Genomic DNA, 18388 nt, shown 5'->3' with positions numbered 1-18388 from the left:
GAAATAAATCAGCTGAAAAATATTTTCAATATTCTATCTAAATGTAAAAGAGGGTAATGGAATGGCGGTTTCTCACTGTAGGCGTTGTTGTCGCTGATTGATTTGTTGACGTTCTCAGCCTGAAGACATTTTTTGTGTCGCTTTTACGTCCCTTTTAAACAAAATGGGCTTTGAGTGTTGCGACTCAGCTGAACAGACTTAAATATATGTGACTTTGCCAGTGTTGATTGTCCAGTTTTGAACAGGTCATTTATCATTTAAACATTTTCAACTTGCAATAACTGTTATTAGAGCTTAATGCACATTGTTGAAACAGTGTTATTTTTACAAATGAGGACAACTTACAGAAGGCTCCATTTAAATTTAAAATCAGGTGGTTTCTGTTATAAAACAACCATTACCCGGCTAAGCCAGCTGAGTCACTGCAGAGTCTGTCTGATTCATCTCGTATGCAGGCCACATTCACAGCACATAGCTATAAACACGGGGAGTACCCCACTGCACTCAATGCATTAAGAGATTAACAGTGTTAGCTGCTGACACTGATCAAGGCTGGAGTCCAGTACAAGAGCAAAGAATTGCACTAGGTTCCCCTTCCCCGCTTAATACCCCTCTCACACATTGCATGGGGTGGAGGTGAGGGAAAGTGGGGGGGAAGGGGCGGGGGGGGGTCATTATACACAAGATGTTATGGCCAGAGGCTACTACTCTGCCCCATTCCTCCACGGCGGGCCGACCAGGCTTATCTTGGAGAGAAATGGAGAAAGAGAGCCATCTAGGGAAAAGGACAGAGAGAACAAGAGGTAGATAGAGAGGGAGGGGGGAGGGTAGAGATCCTGCGCCTGCTCACTGTGAGCACAGCAAGTGCAGCTTTCATCTGCAGCGGAGGCTGAAGCAGAGAGAGTTTGAGCGTGCAAACGGGAGCTTGGAGGGACAGCGAGCCGAGCCTGACAGAAAGGGGGACATAGTCAGGAGAGGAGCAGCAACTGGCTTTTTTGGCGTTCATTTTCTTCCGTTGTCCCACCCCCATCTGCTGCATGCTGCAGACTGCGCCGTGAAACGTTGCAGTGCGGGTCACCTCGTTCCCTTTTGGGAAAACGGAGAAACCCCAGGGAGGCGTGAATTTCTGGCACAAGTACTCAGCACTGCGGCACCTCGATCCAAGCGGAGGGATGTAAGCAGAAACAGCGGGGCAAAGCTGCAGATCATCACTACAGACTTTGGTCCCCCCCCCCCCCCCGGTCGTCCGTCGGTGTCTGCATCCACGCCTCCCTTCTTCCCTTCGTGCATCTCTGCTGCTCTGTGTATGGGAGGTGAGGCACTGGCAGGCTGTCAGTCAGCATGCGGCGGAGTGAACGGGCAGCCCAGTGCCCAAAACATGCTACGGATGTCAGACACTCCTCACTGTACTAATGAAAGGCTTCAAGCTTGCCTGGTAAGACAAAAACTGAGTAGAAACATGCTCTTTGAATTGCTTTTGTGATCTGTTGTAACTCAAAGCGTTGAGGCTGCCATGTATGCAAAGCACACTGCAGGCAGGAGCTGGATGTCTGGGAGCATTTTTTAGTATTCTTCTGTTGCTGTGGCTGGTGCTGACATCTGTCAACTTGAGATGACTTGCTTTCCTGGCAACACTGAATGAACTGTCATGTACGAGTTATGTGTCGACAGGACAATATGTCAGTCTGTCTCGCCTCACCTGTGCATTCCCCTTTAGTCCTGTAAATTGTTTAAAACACGGCACCAGCAGGCATTGTGGGCGAGACCCGGGCCTAATAGGCGGTGACCCAACGTGTTCATGCAGTGCAGCCAGACTGGGTTCGCGTGTTTTTTCCACTGCAACTGTGGCGACCCTGTTCTGCTCCCCTCTAGCTGGCTCGGTGTGAGCAGAGCAGCTGAGGAGAAGCACTCACGTGGCTGCCTGGAAAAGAGCAGGCACATGCTTCCTCTGTCTCTGCCCGGCTGTAACTCTCACCGTCTCTCCCGCTCCCCTCCTTCATCTCACATGGATGAGCACATCAGCAAAGCAGGTGGCTAACCTCTCGCTTTCTCGCTGTACTGTAGCCTGTTTTTGCCAGGCAGCGTGCTCCTCGTCCACTTTACCATCGACCATCTTCCCTCCTTTTTACCCTCTCCTCCCCCTAGTGTTTGTTTATGCTCCTCCTCCTCTTGCTTGATATTTTTAGAGACGAATTAGAGAGCACTGCAGGAAAAAAAAAAAATAGAGAGGAAGCAGTTTCAGCAACGTGCGTCCCGCTTCTTTCTCGTCTCACTTTCATGAGGACCTCTTCTTATCCCTATAGGACCTCTTCTTTTCCCTGATGTATCTGTGTCTCTTTTAATTATCTCTATATTTGTCTTCCTCATTTCCATCATTGTGTGGCCTTTTTTTTTTCCCCCTACATTATATGTGTCACTTAGTCCTCCAGTCATTCGTTCTGGAGGCTTCAACTAATCAAAGTGAGTGCATGCATTGTGTGTGTGTTGGCGCGCTAACAGGTCTTTTTATTATTCTATAGTGGAGAGACATAGTTAAACCTGAGTCTGTCTTCACTTAATCTGTTTGCTGCACCCGGACTGACAGGTTACTTCAGACTCAACAGCCATCTGTTAGCATCCCATAGTCCTAAACATGGGAGTGAACTGATAGGCTGGCTCGCGGTTATATAACCCAAACATATACATGTTAAAAAGCACAGAATGACACAGTTTCACGGCCTCTTTTGTCATGGATTTATATATAAGAATAATTTTAATCTGGGTTTCAGTCAATGAGAAAAGACAAAAGGCAATGATAATGATCAGTGAAATGGGTTTAGCATCACTTACTGTAATTAATTTATTTAATTCTCTGTTCTGTTAGGAACAACCTGCTACATAGGCAAAACCATGTAACTTCGAGGTCATTACCATCAGTCAATATCTCAATCACTGTATTTGCCATCTTGGGTGCTCTAAACCAGTAGTTGACACTGGATTTAGCAGCTTATTTGTCTTCTCTGGATATCTGAAACAACTGGTGATACACACTGCAGGCACGTCATTAAACTGACCTGTGGTTCTTCCCACTTTCCTCCAGGACATACATTAATTTTCTTCTGATGGATTACTGCTAAATTGACACTGCAAAATATTGTTGGCTGGATTAACAGCCAAATTGTATATCAGTCTTTAATCAAAAGTGAAAAATATTATCGATTCAGATGTTTCATGAAGAAGTTTTTACATCTCTATTCATCCTGTACAATTTCCAAATTATGATGATGTCATATTGTACTTAACATACTCAGATATTGTAAGAAAGGCAGACTCCAGTTCTGTGACAAGCTAAATCAAGTAATGAGATATGAGATTATATTTTTATAATTGTTGTGTCATTATGAGCTATAGTGATGTTGCTCAAGAAGTCATTTTAACTGTATACAGAGAAGAAATTGGTGATTGTGATCCAAATAAAAAAATTTAAGAAAGCCACAGTGTTGTCAGTCATAGTTATGATGTTGCTCTGTATGTTTATGCAGAGGTGTCCAAGTGTCAGAAAGTTTGAAGAATAACCATGCAGCCCCATTGTAGTTTTGTCACAGTATATGCTGTGGTTTAGAACCAGTGTGGTGGATTTTTTTTTTTTTTTTTTTTACAGCACTTGCCTGACAGAAGACAAGAAGAAGTGACGGGGGAAGGGGATCATGTCTGTGCACATGCTTGTGTGTGTGAGAGAGAAAGAGCAACAGGGAGATTGCTCAGGATTTGGCCAGTGTCCCAGCGTATGGATGTTTGCTCTTGGTATGACATTTGGTGTGACTTAAACACACACACACACACACACACACACACACACACACACCCACACACTCAGACACAGATGTGCACACACAGCCAACAGCAGCAGCTGGAGCAAAAGCAAGGCATTGACAGCAGGCTTGAGCTGGAGCTTACTCACCACACGTGGCACCATGGACATTCTGCTTAATGCTGCAGGACAGTCGGACTGCAAGTGTAAATTTGCGTACATAAACAGCTGCGTTTATTTTCACCCTTCTTTGTCTCGCCACTTTCTCCCGCTCCTTGATCCTTCACATTATGGCTAACGAGAGCAGGTGACTGCAGTGTTCAGTCTGCTTTATGTCACGGTCAGGGAAGCACAAAGGAAAGGGGCTGGAAGTCTTTCATCCATTCCTCATGCATAGACATGCACTGTGCATACGCAACACAGTCCTGCACAGAAACAAAAACATCAAAGACGTTTGGATACTTGCAGCACGCCGCTAAATTTGCATGGTCGCCTCTGATCCTCACATGCATACATGCAAACCGTACCTTCGGGCGTGTAATATCCACTGCTGAGGCGCTAATGCCTCTTAAGGCTATTTTAGGATGACTTGAAAATTGTAGCTCCCGGGCAACAGCAGCGAGGCAATTCATTTTAATAGATGCACGGTGCTCCGCAAGGAGAAGCCAAAGATCTCAACTTTACGTGCAGCGCTGGATGGGCAGCAGTAGTTCAAGCTGTAATGTTGGAATATCCTATCATGTGAAAATGAGATGTGATGATTTCAACGACATTATGAAAAGTCTGGTGTCAGACGTTGGCATGGAGGGGGGGGGAGAGCAAGAGAGAGGAAGGGAGGGCCGCTGCACCATCCATCAATAGGCCACAGTGGACTCAAAGTTCACAGCAGGAGCCCTGCAGTCGAGACGAACTGCAGAACTGCTTCAGCTTATTAATTCTTTCTCTCGCTCTCTCTCTCTTTCTCTCTCTCTCTCTCTCGCTCTCTCTCTCAGCCCCTTTCCCTTGTTTTATTATTGCTGCATCCTTCCCACAAGCCATTTGTCATCACTGATTATACTCTGTGCTCTTCCCCAGTACACTTCCTCTATAACCTGCTTTTTTCCCAGTATCTGTGATGCGAATAGATATTATTGACCACAGGCAAAATTACGTAAATAGCATTGATTTGCAAAAGCCGATGAGAAATAGAGAGTTGCTTGCATAATCGCTCCAACTGACAAAAACAAAATACGGACCCTCAAAATGAAAAATAGAAAGTTTGACTTGCATGCAAAATTTAAAAGTTATGATTTTTTTTTGTGAGAGATATGCACTTATTACTATTATTTTGGCAACAAATGAAACTGTGCCACCTTCCATGAAGTTGTACAGTCATTTCAGATGCATTTACTTGACATGGCTCATGTTCTGTTGCAGGAGGGAGTGCCTCTGCCTCGCTGGTTCATTAATGGACTGGATCCGCATTCAGGGACAGACAGTTGTATGTTCGATGAAAAAGACTTCACATTAGTGTTCTATTCACTTGTCGCTATCCCGTAGCCTGTCCAAACATTAGGTTCATTTTTCTATTAAGCTTTCGAGAATGCACAATCACGATGGGCTCGCCATTCTGCCACCCCCCCACCTTTTCTGCTCCGATCCCGGGCGCTACTGTATACAAGCTGAAGAGCGACTTGTTTACTAAGGCCTTATGTGACCAAAAAAACCCTTTTGTGCTCTGGAGGTTTTAAAGATACCAGTGAGAGCACATCTACACGAATAGATAGATTTGTTTTTCTTGCACTGGTAAAATTATTAAGGAAAAGAAAATCGACAAAAAAGACCAGAAAAACAAGTGCTGCAGTTATTTGCATTTGATAACTCTTTTTATGGAAGATAAATATTTTATGGATCCCAGATGGAAATTGATGTCGCACACAAGAATTCTCCCAAAAAAAGAACATGGAATAAATAGCATAGACGTTAAATATATCGATTTGACAGAATAAGTAATATTCAATATAATTACATACAGAGCTAAACAGTGGTAGAAGCACAGAAGGGTGAAATTAAGAGAAATACATTAAAAAGAAATATTTTACACACAGACACAAATATATTTTATTTATTTTGTTGGATTGAGTTTAATTTGAACACTCATGACTCGTTGATCATGCAGCGTTATCAGTGAAAAGTTTCTGTGTGTTATCTGGTAGTTGTTTGTTTCTAGCTTTGTGCATTAATTTAGCTTTTTCAAATTCTACCAGATCTGGGAGTTTTAGTAGGCCGGAATTCATAAATAAGGCATTAGTGTGCTCTAGGGAGCCTTTTAAACCAGTCTGATGGCGCTTTTCTGGAGTATGCACAACGGTTAGAGAGAGGATTTGTTAGTGTTGCCCCAAACTCCCACACAGTAATTGAAATATGGCTGTATTAGTGAACAATATAGAATATGTAGTGCATTGTTAATTCAGAAGTATTTTGCTTTGCTGAGGACTGAAATACTTTAGGATATTTTGGTTCAAATGTGTTTGATGTGAAATTTCAAGCAGATCATGTGTTCAATAATCAAATTTGTTTAACTCTCCCTACCTTTACACCCTCTATCATAACTTTTAAATCACCAGGTTTCAAGTACAAATAACATCAACTTTGTTTTGTCCGAATTTGATGATAGTGTATATTAAGTAAGCAGGTCTCCAAGTGCAAGTACTATTTACAGCCATTCTGCAATTACACATTGACCCAATAAAATATAATCCAAACCAAGGGCAGCCCACCAACTGTAGACACCCTAATCCATATTTATTTAATCCATCTTCTATTACTAATTTACCAAACTTAGGGTCTGATCCCAGCTGATGATGAGCGAAAGCAGGCTTCACCCTGGACAGGTCACCAGTCCATCACAGGACAAACACCGAGACAAATCACACACACTGACATTTACACCAGTGAACACGTTGTTTTTGGACTGTGGGTCAGGCCTGGATTACTCAGCACTGCAAACAAAGCTCCCTAAAGTTTCAACATGTATTGTTGCCGCATGGAGAGGCGAGAGGATCCTCTTTCACCCTCTTTTAAGCTTTGAATGCAGGTGAAGCTACAGATGGTCAATACTCGTCAGGTCGATGTAGCCTACAGTGAGATGGTCATGTCAGCTGAATTTGTGGGGACCGTCTAAACAACCCTGTTGTGTACAGTATGTATGTCAATGGGTGTTACTGTGAACCTCAAACTTACCTTAACTGTGAACAGGTGGTTGCTTCCAGTCTCACCATGTATTTCAATCATGCACCATTATGAAATCCAATAACAAAATGAAACTCGTACATTCCTTTCAATTCTACAGTTTGGAAAAAAAAACAAAACCTCATCACTCATGTCAAAAATGCCCATTTTCCTTCCCTCCACCACTCGGCCTCGCTCTCTCTCACTCAACCATGTTATCACCCTGCCTGCCTTCTTTCTATCCCTTGCAGATGGCAGTGGCTGTGACCAGTGCCACTAGGACAGTGTGTCCCACAGGGCCTTAATCCTTTTGCCAGTTTCCTGTCCCCTCCTGCCACCCCACCCCAACCCCCCTCTAACATCTCCACCAAGTCCTTAAATTACCTCACCAAGTTGTGCTTTTGAATTTAAATTACTGCGTTTAATCGAATGTGCTTTTAAAGCTGGTTCTTGTACTCAGAGGTATGGTACGTTGCACTCCCAGTAAGAACTGTCATATTCCTGCCCCTTGTTAATTTGCCATACAGTGAGGATAATTAAGCATGTTAATTAGACCTGGGCCTAAATGTCCCTGTTATGCTCATGGGGGGGAGATTTAAACTGCTGTAGGCATTGCATCAGACGGTACTCACTGTATCTTGTGTTGTGTTTTCATTCGTTTATTTTAGTGCGTTGGCACATGGACATTTGTGGAAAAAGCATTGATTGGCCTGGTATCTTGATCAAACTGTCTTCCTGCAGGGTGTTGAATGGAGACATCAGCCCTCCGGCCCACAGAGCGCTCCTGTCACTCTGAACATGTTGACCGCAAAGAGCACTTAAAGTCCAGGCTTTTGTTGATATCTAATCATGTGTGTTCGTGCTCTCTGCTGCAACATCACCCCATTCCAAACACACAAACACACCCTCAACCAGCTCCCTCCGTCTCCCTCCAGTTGGGAACGGTTCAAGTGGCGGTGCACATGAATGGCTTGACGGGCTGCCATGGTAACTGCACGGCCGGCACAGTTGGGCTGACAGACATTTCCGACCCAGCCAGGCGTCGCCACATTGGTGTTGCCATGACGACTCTGTAAACAGCACCCCTTCCTCTCCAAAAGATGTCGAAAAAAGTCTTTGGCATCTTTAACCTCAGCTGCTCAGGTCTCCTCCTGTCAATCATAAGTGGATCAGCAGTGATGTGCTGTTCGCCGCGTCCCGCGGCTTGTGAGGCTGCGGTCACTTTGACCATCTGCGTGTCCCCTGAGTGCAACAACAATGAGAACAGTGGTCCCCTAAGTAGGTCAGTTGTTGGTGTGAGGTTGGGCGGGCTTATCTGGGCACACAGTGGTCCAGCTCAGTGGACCAGCTCCCTTTGTTCCACAGCACGGCTCCGCTGAGCGCTCCCACACAGGCAGCCAGCACCGCCGCAGCCCCGGGGTCAAGACTTTCCAGCAGCATGGCCTGGACTTCGGTTTGGTGCTTTATAGAAACACCAAGGTTTTTTTTTATGAGTGTGCTCCTCACTATTGCTGAATAGCTGTAAATGGATTATCAAAGTTTACTTTTGCCGTGGTTGCCGTGATAGCGTTGTTAAGGATTAATAAGGTGCCACCTGAAACATGCTGTGGAAACAATTACTGTACACTTGGAATAATAATGTCAAGTGTAAATGGCTTAGGAGCAGCCTCAATCAGACAAGTAATGTGATTCCAAAACATAAACAATATATTTTTACGCAGACATGTAAAAATTAGAGGAAAAAAATTAGAGGAACAGAAAACGAAATAAAAAGATTATACATATATATATATATATATATATATATATATAATTTTTTTATTTATTTATTTATTTATTTTTTAAACAATGATCACAAAAAATATGTCCCAGAGTCCATGAGTTTAATGTCCTCAGGTCATTCCACAGCTGAGGGGCATTTTATTATAAAGGCAATTTGACTTTTCTTTACTTAAAAACAACCAAATGTTTGATTTTTAATAGTTACAGCCCGAGTTCTAGAAGTTTTTGTCCCAGTTTAACAAAAACTGGGAATATACACTGTATATTTTAATAACCTGCAGTGAGAGAATTTTAGTTTTGTATAACTCAGGTGTCAAGAAATAACTTTCCACATATTAAAATGGGTTCTTGTTATAGTGTAATGTATGACAGGACGTAACACATTGAAACTGTTGTGTGTGAAGGTTCAGTCAAAGTTCAGCTACATTTAGTAGTACAAATGGCAACTGTTGCAATCGTTTTGATTTTAAACAAATATGTGTAAAGCGTAATGACCAAAGCTGATGCTGATCCTGCAGTAAAATGTCATTTGATTGCTTGCGAGTTCAGATGTCACACAGCAATGGTGCACTAAGAGCAGTAATCTGTTGAGCCGTGTTTGACAATATAAAGCACATTTGCCCCAAGGGTGAATGAGAGCACAAAATATTCACGTCAATATTTGATTTTGTGATGGCGTATTCATTGTCGTCATGGGTTGGATCCCAGCACGATGCAGCAATTTTCCAATATGTGAACGGCCTTATGCACTATTTGAATGTATTTAGAGAGAGCCCCTTGTTTCGTGTCAGCCTTTTGTCGGATTGTGAACTGCAGGTTGATTTCTAGTCCTCAAAGTGGATTTGTGTGCTTTTTTTTTTCCCTCTCCAGAATAACACCAAATGTGTTCAGCACACAGTCTGAGCTTGCTTATTATGTGATTTCGAGGGAGCTTCGGATGTAAAGTGACCTGAATGCCGGTGATGTCAGCCCCTCCATTCATGAAACACATGAATAATTGAGGAAGCAGCAGGCTCAGTGCACCAGCACCAAGTAGAGGTGGAATGCAAAGTGAAAGCCATCTCTTTCCTCATTTGCTCGCTCGCTCTCTCTCTCTCGCTCTCTTTCTCTTTCTCTCTCTCTCTCTCTCTCTCTCTCTCTCTCTCTCTCTCTCTCTCGCTCTCTCTCTCTCTCTCTCTCTCTCTTTCTCTGTGCTCTCTCTGGGCTTGCACATTCTCCCTCAATCGCTTTGCATCTATTGTCAGTCTGCAGCCGTGAAATTCTGTGAACCGGGAGCAGAAATCGCGAGAGCAAAGCACTGCGTGGATACAAAGCAGCAAGCAGGCAGATGATCCAACGGCCAGGGCAGCGGAGGAAGAAAAGGAGGGAATGGAAGAGCGCAGGTTGCTGAGAGAGAAATGGAGCTTATCAGCCGCAATTAGACAAAAGAGAAGACAGTGAATGATAGATAGAGGGAGTGTATGAATATCCAGCTTCAGAGGTTTCTCTTCATCTTCTGGGAAAATACGTTTCTTTTATCCCCCTCTGCCACGTCCGTTTCCTCCTCCTTTTCCCTCTCATCATCCTGGCATGCTCCGGAACTCTTCCACCCTCCTCCCCTCCTTTCTCCCTCGTCCCTCGCTCTCCTCTCCTCCACCCCCCCTCTCCATCTATCCACCTCCTCTCCTTCCTCCTGTGCCTCATCCAAGGCTCCCGCTGCCTGAATGAAGCCATTTGAAAGGGGCTGAACGCTGCCGAGCGGCTCTCTCCATGGCTACGAGCAGGTTAGTGCCGGGAACAAGTGCCTGCTTACCTGCCTGCTTCCAGCCACAGCGAGCAGGGAGCCGACGTAATGACTAGTTTCCCTGCTTGGCAAGATCAACATGTACCTATTTAGGAAAGTCCGAGCAAGGGGGCACCTCAGACCACCAGTGCTTCTTCTTTGGCAGGTGGTGTTAAGGGCGATGTAAGCTGGTTATTAGGAGATCAGAGCTGGCCAGGGAAGATCAGTGGCCCTAAGCCTGCTAAAGAAAATCTCCCTGCCTGCTTCCATCTTCTCTCTCCGTCTCTCCCTCTCTGTTTATCTGCCCGGCTACCTTTCTTCTTTGACACCGAGAGAGAAAAGAAAAGTGTTGTGCGCAGTCCGTGGGATGATCCGCTGGGTGAACAGCTCATTACTGGGAGCTGTCTACGAGGACATGGTGGTGTTTGAGTGTGTGACGGTGGCCAACGAGGGCTGCCGCTGCCTGGAGGGCTGCTACGGCGAGGTGTTGAGAGACTGTGTCTTTCAGGAAGGGTATGGCGGACTCCTCCATGTGTGCGTATGTGTCTGTGCCTGTGTGCATGTGCAGGGAGTGTGGATGGGTGGGGTATGACGGGTTCAGTTATGCAAGCGGTTCAAGAGTCCATTTGGATGCGGAGCTTTTTTAATTGGGGCGATAATTTGCGGATCGCGTGTGTGATGTTGCTAATTTTATCTCCTTAATGAAATAGAGCGCGCGGAAAGGTATTTCTGCAGTGTGCGGGCGTACGTGTCCCCGTGTTTACATCTGCTTATGTGCACTGTGGGTGACGTCATGCCAGTGTGCATGCGCAGTGGCTTGTCGGTGAGCGCGGAGCTCCTCATGGCCTTTTCAAAGCAAGCGGGGCTGAAGGGCCACTGCCAGATGGGTATTTTCCAGGGTCAGCAAAACTGTGAAAACAAGTGAGGCCCTTGGAAAGGCCCGGAACTCTGTTCCATTGTGAAGCGAAACCTTTGGACAGCTTGAGCCAGTTGGATTTAGAGCTTTAGAGCTTATTTAAAGAAAAGACTGCAACAAAGTGGTGCAAACAGCAGGCTTGTTTCTCTTTCATTTTTCTCTGTCACTGTGTATGTAAGAACTTGACCTACTTTGAATGGCGCTGACTTGTTGGGATCCTCTGTGATGAGCACCTTGGAGTCAGTGCTCAGTCTGTGCCGGGGACTGTAATGCAGATGAGTTCAGTATTTGTGCCTCTGGGAGCTATCACCCGTGCACAGTATGCTAATGAACATGTGCCTGCGTTGTACAAAAAGTTTAGATATGGATGCTTCATTTATAAAGCCAAGGTGTGGGTTAACCTTCCTTAAACCCTCTTAATTTGTCACAAAATTATGTTTGGTGTCTTAACCGTGAGCCAAGAACAGCACACAAGTTTTATATGACCTGAGTGGGGTGGGTGGGTGAAGGGAGGGGGGCATGAGGGGCTTTATTATTTTTGAAATGTACCATTTCATTTACATTTGTTTTGAAAAATGTCAATAAAAAGAGTTGGAATAAGAACAGCACACAACATGCTACATTAGGTTTTTTCTTTTCCCTCAATCTCAATTTTGAAAGATCTTTTTCGAAGCCTATGCAACCACATGTTTACTGCTCCTCACTCAGCTCTCTAGTACACCCATCTATTTACTTCTAAGTATGTTTACAATTAACAAGTTAATAATTCTTGCCTCATGGCGTTGACATTTCAGCTCATCATGACTCGTGCAGATGGGTCATGAAGCATCGTCTGCCACACCGGCTCCCTGCTGTATTTCCCGCTCAGATGGCATCTCTTCAGAGCTGGTCAACTATATTTAGTCACACACATTGTTCACTGTTGCCATAGCGATATTCAGTCTGCACTTAGCTTTATTTGAGTTTTACAGTCATGTGGGTGGTGCTCCCTGGGATGTGACTTTTTAATTGTTGAATTGTTTGTCTGTTCCTCTCTCTCTGCACAGAGTTTGCCTCTGTAGATAAATAGAAGTGGTTTAATAAATGGAACTGAAATGTTCCTGTGCACTGTCTGAATGCTGTGCTTGGATTGAATACATTTATTTTCAGTTTTACTTGAACTTCCGTGCTGGTGACACAATTGGTCAAAGCTTAACCTCGTTTGTGTGTGTGTCTGTTTGAATCCCGACTGCAGCAAGATAAACATCTGGTCTTAAAACTTGTAAGGTCAATGGTGCACGTTGCAAGGACGAGCTGTGACAAGCCATGTGTCATTGAACAACCGAATTGACATTTCTAACTTAAATTCATCAACCAATAGAACATAAATTGCTGATAGATTTCTTTAAATCTTATATATTGTCACATATTTTCACAATGTTAGCAGTGTTAACTTATAATTTGATAAATGTCAGACACTCAGTTCCTAGGTCAGGGCTCCCTGCAGTCATCGCGGCATTACATCTGATGGTGAGGATGACCAAAAAAAAAAATCATATTTGTGTGGGGAAACTTTTTCTCATTCCCAACGATGCTGCCATTCTGGAATATGTGGAAAGAAGAATCGGCTAACTAAAAAAAAAAAAGTAGTGTTTGAAGTTAAAATCGCTGAAAACAATCAAAAATTGTCAGTTGCCAGTCTTTCATTTTCATAAACGTACAATAGACAGCAATTGTGGTATATATTGAAACTACAGTACATATAAGCGTTAATGGGCATTAGTTTTTTCCCAAAGCTTTTTGCTTTATGGGAGGAGAATGTGGAGTAGTGGGTTACACTCTGGCTTCAGAGACGGAACATCCCCAGTTCAGGTCCGACTTGAAATTGAGAACCTTTCTCTGTGGATTTTGCATGTTTTCTATGCATGTGTGGGTTATCTCACGGTTGTCCGGCTTCCTCCATCAGCCAAAAAAATCTGAATTTGAGGTGACGAATGTTATCAGCAAATGTGTCTCACAAATAGATGGGATCAGCTCCAGAGATCCATGACATTCATTCGGATAAACCAGTGTAGAAGATTGATGGTCGAAGGGCAAAAATGTCTGTTTTTGTCAACAAAGTTGGAGGCCTCTACAACAGAGTGCTTTTTTCCTTGTTATAATTTGTCACATTAGATATTTTTGTGTATGTAAACCACGAGCATTAAAATTAACAAAATTATTTCTGATATAATATCAGCCTACTTTAAGTTCGTAAAATGAATTGTGTGTTACTTTGGTCCACAAAGTGCTCATTGACTTTAGTCATCTGTCACCTGAGAGCTAAAACAACAATGAGTAGTAATGAGATAACTTGCATAATGCTGACCATGTCACAGGTCTGCAGTAACACAGGTTTTTGTGCTGATAGCATTGTTGCGCCACTGATGTCTGAACTCCCATGTTCATCATCCAGTGGATTTCCCGAGCACCGCTGTCCAGAGATAATGGTCTGACAGGTACTTTGGTTTTGTGTCTCCCGTGTTGTGTTTCATGAAGCGGTTACTAACAAAGCACTTGTGATGGATGCTTTTGTCTGCTCGTCTTCGGGCCAGCGTCAGCTGCATGTTCACTCGCTCCACACTGAACCACGCTGGTTCAGAGAGCAAACTGCGGAGTGTGAATGACTGATGGGGTTTAGTCATTCATATGCTGATGATGGAGCCGTGTCTTCATTGTTTACTGTAGTATGTCTGGAAAGGAGAGGCGATCGGTGCGTCTCTCTTCCACACAAAAAAAAAATACAACAAGTGTGGTTCTCACACAGCCTGTCATTTCCACAGTGAGAACAAGTACATCTCATGTCCTCTCTTTGTTAGTTCCTACCTATTGTTTATAATCATGTTCTCTAGCTTTATCAAAGCCTACATTCTTTGGGTACCTGTAGTTTTCAGCTTCTTTTGTGATAAAGTGACTTGTCAGACCTCAAATATTACATAATTATGTACAAATACATTTAACTATTTGAAAATTATTAATTTAACCTATGATGTCAATAGGTTAAGTGGAGTGCCCTTGTCCCAAGTGGAGGAGTTTAAGTATCTTGGGGTCTTGTTCACGAGTGGGGGAAAGATGGAGCGTGAGATCGACAGGCGGATCGGTGCAGCGTCTGCAGTTATGCGGACGTTGTATCGGTCCGTCGTGGTGAAGAAGGAGCTGAGCCAAAAAGCGAAGCTCTCGATTTACCGGTCGATCTTCGTTCCTTCCCTCACCTATGGTCATGAACTATGGGTCATGACCGAAAGAACGAGATCTCGGATACAAGCGGCTGAAATGAGCTTCCTCCGTAGGGTGGCTGGGCGTACCCTTAGAGATAGGGTGAGGAGCTCAGTCACCAGGGAGGAGCTCGGAGTAGAGCCGCTGCTCCTCCACATCGAGAGGAGCCAGCTGAGGTGGCTCGGGCATCTATTTCGGATGCCCCCCGGACGCCTCCCGAGGGAGGTGTTTCGGGCATGTCCCTCCGGTAGGAGGCCTCGGGGCAGACCCAGGACACGCTGGAGGGACTATGTCTCGCGGCTGGCCTGGGAACGCCTTGGGGTGCCACCGGAGGAGCTGGAGGAAGTGTCTGGGGCGAGGGAAGTCTGGGCAACTCTGCTCGGACTGCTGCCTCCGCGACCCGGCCCCGGATAAAGCGGTAGCCAATGGATGGATGGATGGATGGATGATGTCAATAGTATAAATGCATTTCCATCCCAGGTGTGGTTCAGGATATTTCAAGATATTCTAGGATTCCCATGAAACATACAACTTGGACAAATGAATTAATGCGTGGCTGGATAATATACCCCAAAGTTATGACAATAAACACATCACAATAGACTTCACTATGGGATGTTGTTTCCGCACAAGTTGAAAGGGACAGAATGAAAAACATTTAATATGAAAGAAAAGTGCAGTAAATCGCAAAGCATTCTCAAAATTTCCACAATTTGCGAGAAAACTTAATATTTCAAATTTGCTGTTTGACGACAGGGCAGAAGTCAAGAAACACAAAATTCAAGGGAAAATCATCCTTCTGAAATGCAGCCGGTGGGAACTGCAGTAATGCTCAATGGAAAAGAGTCAAAAAAGGAAAACACAGCCCAGTCACAGCTACTGTAAATTATGGACAAGAGCATCATTTTTTTTTAGAAGATCACCTCTGCAAGCACATCACCGCAAATCATATCATTATCACAACACTAATCAACATTATCTTGTTTTGCACATTCAGCTAAAGGAGTGAACGCCAAAAGTTTCTCCATCCGCAGAAAGCCTCTTTTATATACAGTTCTTTATGATACCTGAGCAATTCTCTACCGTTTCAAATAATCTGTTTAGTTGTGTGTGAGGTTCAGCTTGTAGCTTCTATTTACATGAACAGTAACTCACTCTGCTCCTTCAGCCTCTTACATGTCACATTCCCGAACAGCAACTGTTCACACTTGGTCTCTGATCTTGGTCAGAATTGTGCAAAAATTGATGCAGTCACAAAGTTTCCGTCAACAAAATCTCATCGTGCATTTTGTTGGATTTGAAAGCATGTTCACTACACTGTAACTCAAACTTGCTTTGCAACTAGGCGGGAGGAAACGCCTTTTACCCAGTGAGATTCAACAATACCTAGATCAAATAGGAATGATGTACAGACTCCACTCTGCATTAATCCCCTTTTGATTTAACAGAATGATTTTAAACAAAGGGATTCTTCATACATACAGTACTTCATCCATTACACCATACAAACACTCATTGTTTCAGACTGCAATGTATTTCTGACATGGTTACAGCACATGGTTTTAAAATTAGAAATCACCAATAGGATTGGTAAATGAATTGGAAAACAAACATTTATTTCTGATGAGCACTTTAGGAAATACTATGAAAAGGCTCTCTTTTTCTTTCTTCCAAATTGTTTCAAGCATAAATTAAGGAGTTCAGCATTTATTGCTGTCACTAATAACATCCCACATTATTCTCTGAGACAAGTCCATAACACACTATAAATTGTGTTCATATCAACATATCGCAAAAGACCGTTTGAACTGTGATGAATTATGTCTCGCTGCAGTATGCATTCATGTTCCTCAAATTCAGAATTATAGCAATGTGAGAAAAGTGCGACGAACGGCTGCTAAATGTTTTCAATATTTTCAATATCCAGATTGAAATTACCCCATTCTTCGTTATTTAGTTTATAATGTGGAGAGTCACAATGAGCTTCAGGTTGTGGTCACAAAACCACAACAGACACTAAATCACCCATGTTTATGACAAATTTAAATCACCTGTCTCTGGTCTGTAGAAAATATACAGGGATGCAGGGAAATCATACAAATGTATCTATAATGCACCGAGCTTAACAGCAGATTGTTGCTCTGATGACAATGTGAGACCTGTGTGCTTGATGAAGTCGTTCTTTTTTTCTTCTGCTCGGTGTGGAGCAGGAGCCCCTCCGGCTCCTTGTGGGTTTTCGTGTCTGCCAGCAGCGCTGAACACAATGGTTGTGCTCCGTTTGGCAGTTTGGCTGTTGTGTAACATCCGTGAACAGGTGGGCGTTGGGGCTTCCCGCACTGTTCACTTTTGGCAGCCATCCCTGAAATAACACTTACAAAGAGTTTAAAGTTAATGTAACATGTGTATGACACATGAATAAATCCATTGTGGAGGTTGGTTCAGATGTTCATAAACAAGACTGGGAGATGAGATAGCACAGGACCCATGATTGATTGTCACCCTCATTTCAGTGAAACACTGGCCTGGTTCTGTCACCTTGTGTATGTCCAGCCGGTCTTCTGCTTTAAACGAACTACGTTGTACACACAATATCTACTCACTATGCTTCCTACTGTAGCAGTGGCGTTAGACCTGGGAGGAAGTAGCAGTCTGTTATTCTCACATTGTACGTGTCTCTTGTCTGATTTGTGAGTGTGCAGGTGTTTACCCTAATGATTGACAAACCCCCCCCCCCACAGATATTGAGATGGGTGGTTTGAAGAGGACGATGTGTGCCTCAAACTTTGGATGTTAAACAATGGTTGGCTTGCAAAGAGAGACCCTCCTCATATTTAATCATGTCATCAAAGACCAGTCATCATTGCAGAGTACTTAACACCAGATCGCTTTGTAATCATGTAAATTGATGTCAGCAGTACCATAACATAACAGACGTGCATTTTTCATCCAGCTGCATTAAGCAGATGTGTTGGTTTTTTTCCCCCTGAATGTCCCCTTCTTTTTATAAAACCCACCAGCGATTGGTCCAGTCGACGGTGACAGTCAGCCGGGCACCGTCAATGCTTTCCGCTTCGATCCAGGCCTCCGAGCCGAATCGGACTCCTGAGTGTAACAGTAGATCAGTAATTCATGGCTACTAATGGCGTCCATCGGCTGACAGTGACGTAATGGCTTGCATAACGCCATGTCAAGTAACCCGGGCCTGGCAGGCGCGCTGCCACACAGATCACTTACAGAGCTTTTTGTTAGCTTCTGTCAGTGCGAGGAGAAGGCATCTTGCTGAGCCAACGCTGTGTGTACGTGTGTTAAGAAACAAGTGTGTAGTTCTGGATCACCTGGTCGGAATCTACTGCGCGATGGATGGACCAACATGGCAAGTTGACAAGCAGGAGTCAGCATGTTGCACGATTTAAGATCACGGAATAAAATGACAATTATTTAATTTTATTGGCAGATTGACGATTTCCTCTTGACATTATTTTCCGGGGTGGTTTCGGTCATTTTACCAGTTGTAAAAATGGCTTTAGATTCCCAGTGGGAAAGAAATTCAGTGCATGTCCCAAATGATCAGACAATAAGCTAAAAATACACACACAGCCACTTGCCTGCCACTTTTAAAGTGCCGCATTAGGGAGAAAATCCTCAGGTCTTGTGTGTGACAGCATTTGTTTTCCTCTCTGCTGCTGTTGTTGTT

General features: G+C 43.9%; 1 protein-coding gene across 1 annotated transcript in view; it reads left to right on the top strand.

Annotated features, from left to right (window-relative positions):
- The window catches only part of gramd1bb (GRAM domain containing 1Bb), a gene marked incomplete at its 5' end in the record, with an annotated part of 78719 nt that overhangs the window by 33086 nt on the left and 27245 nt on the right, over positions 1-18388 (top strand). The window lies entirely within an intron of this gene.

The sequence above is a fragment of the Blennius ocellaris genome (assembly GCF_963422515.1).
Source record: "Blennius ocellaris genome assembly, chromosome: 2".
In the NCBI taxonomy this organism is placed as follows: Eukaryota; Metazoa; Chordata; class Actinopteri; order Blenniiformes; family Blenniidae; genus Blennius; species Blennius ocellaris.
The sequence above is the reverse complement of the archived record's forward strand: the minus strand, read 5'-3'. Positions and strand labels throughout refer to the sequence as shown.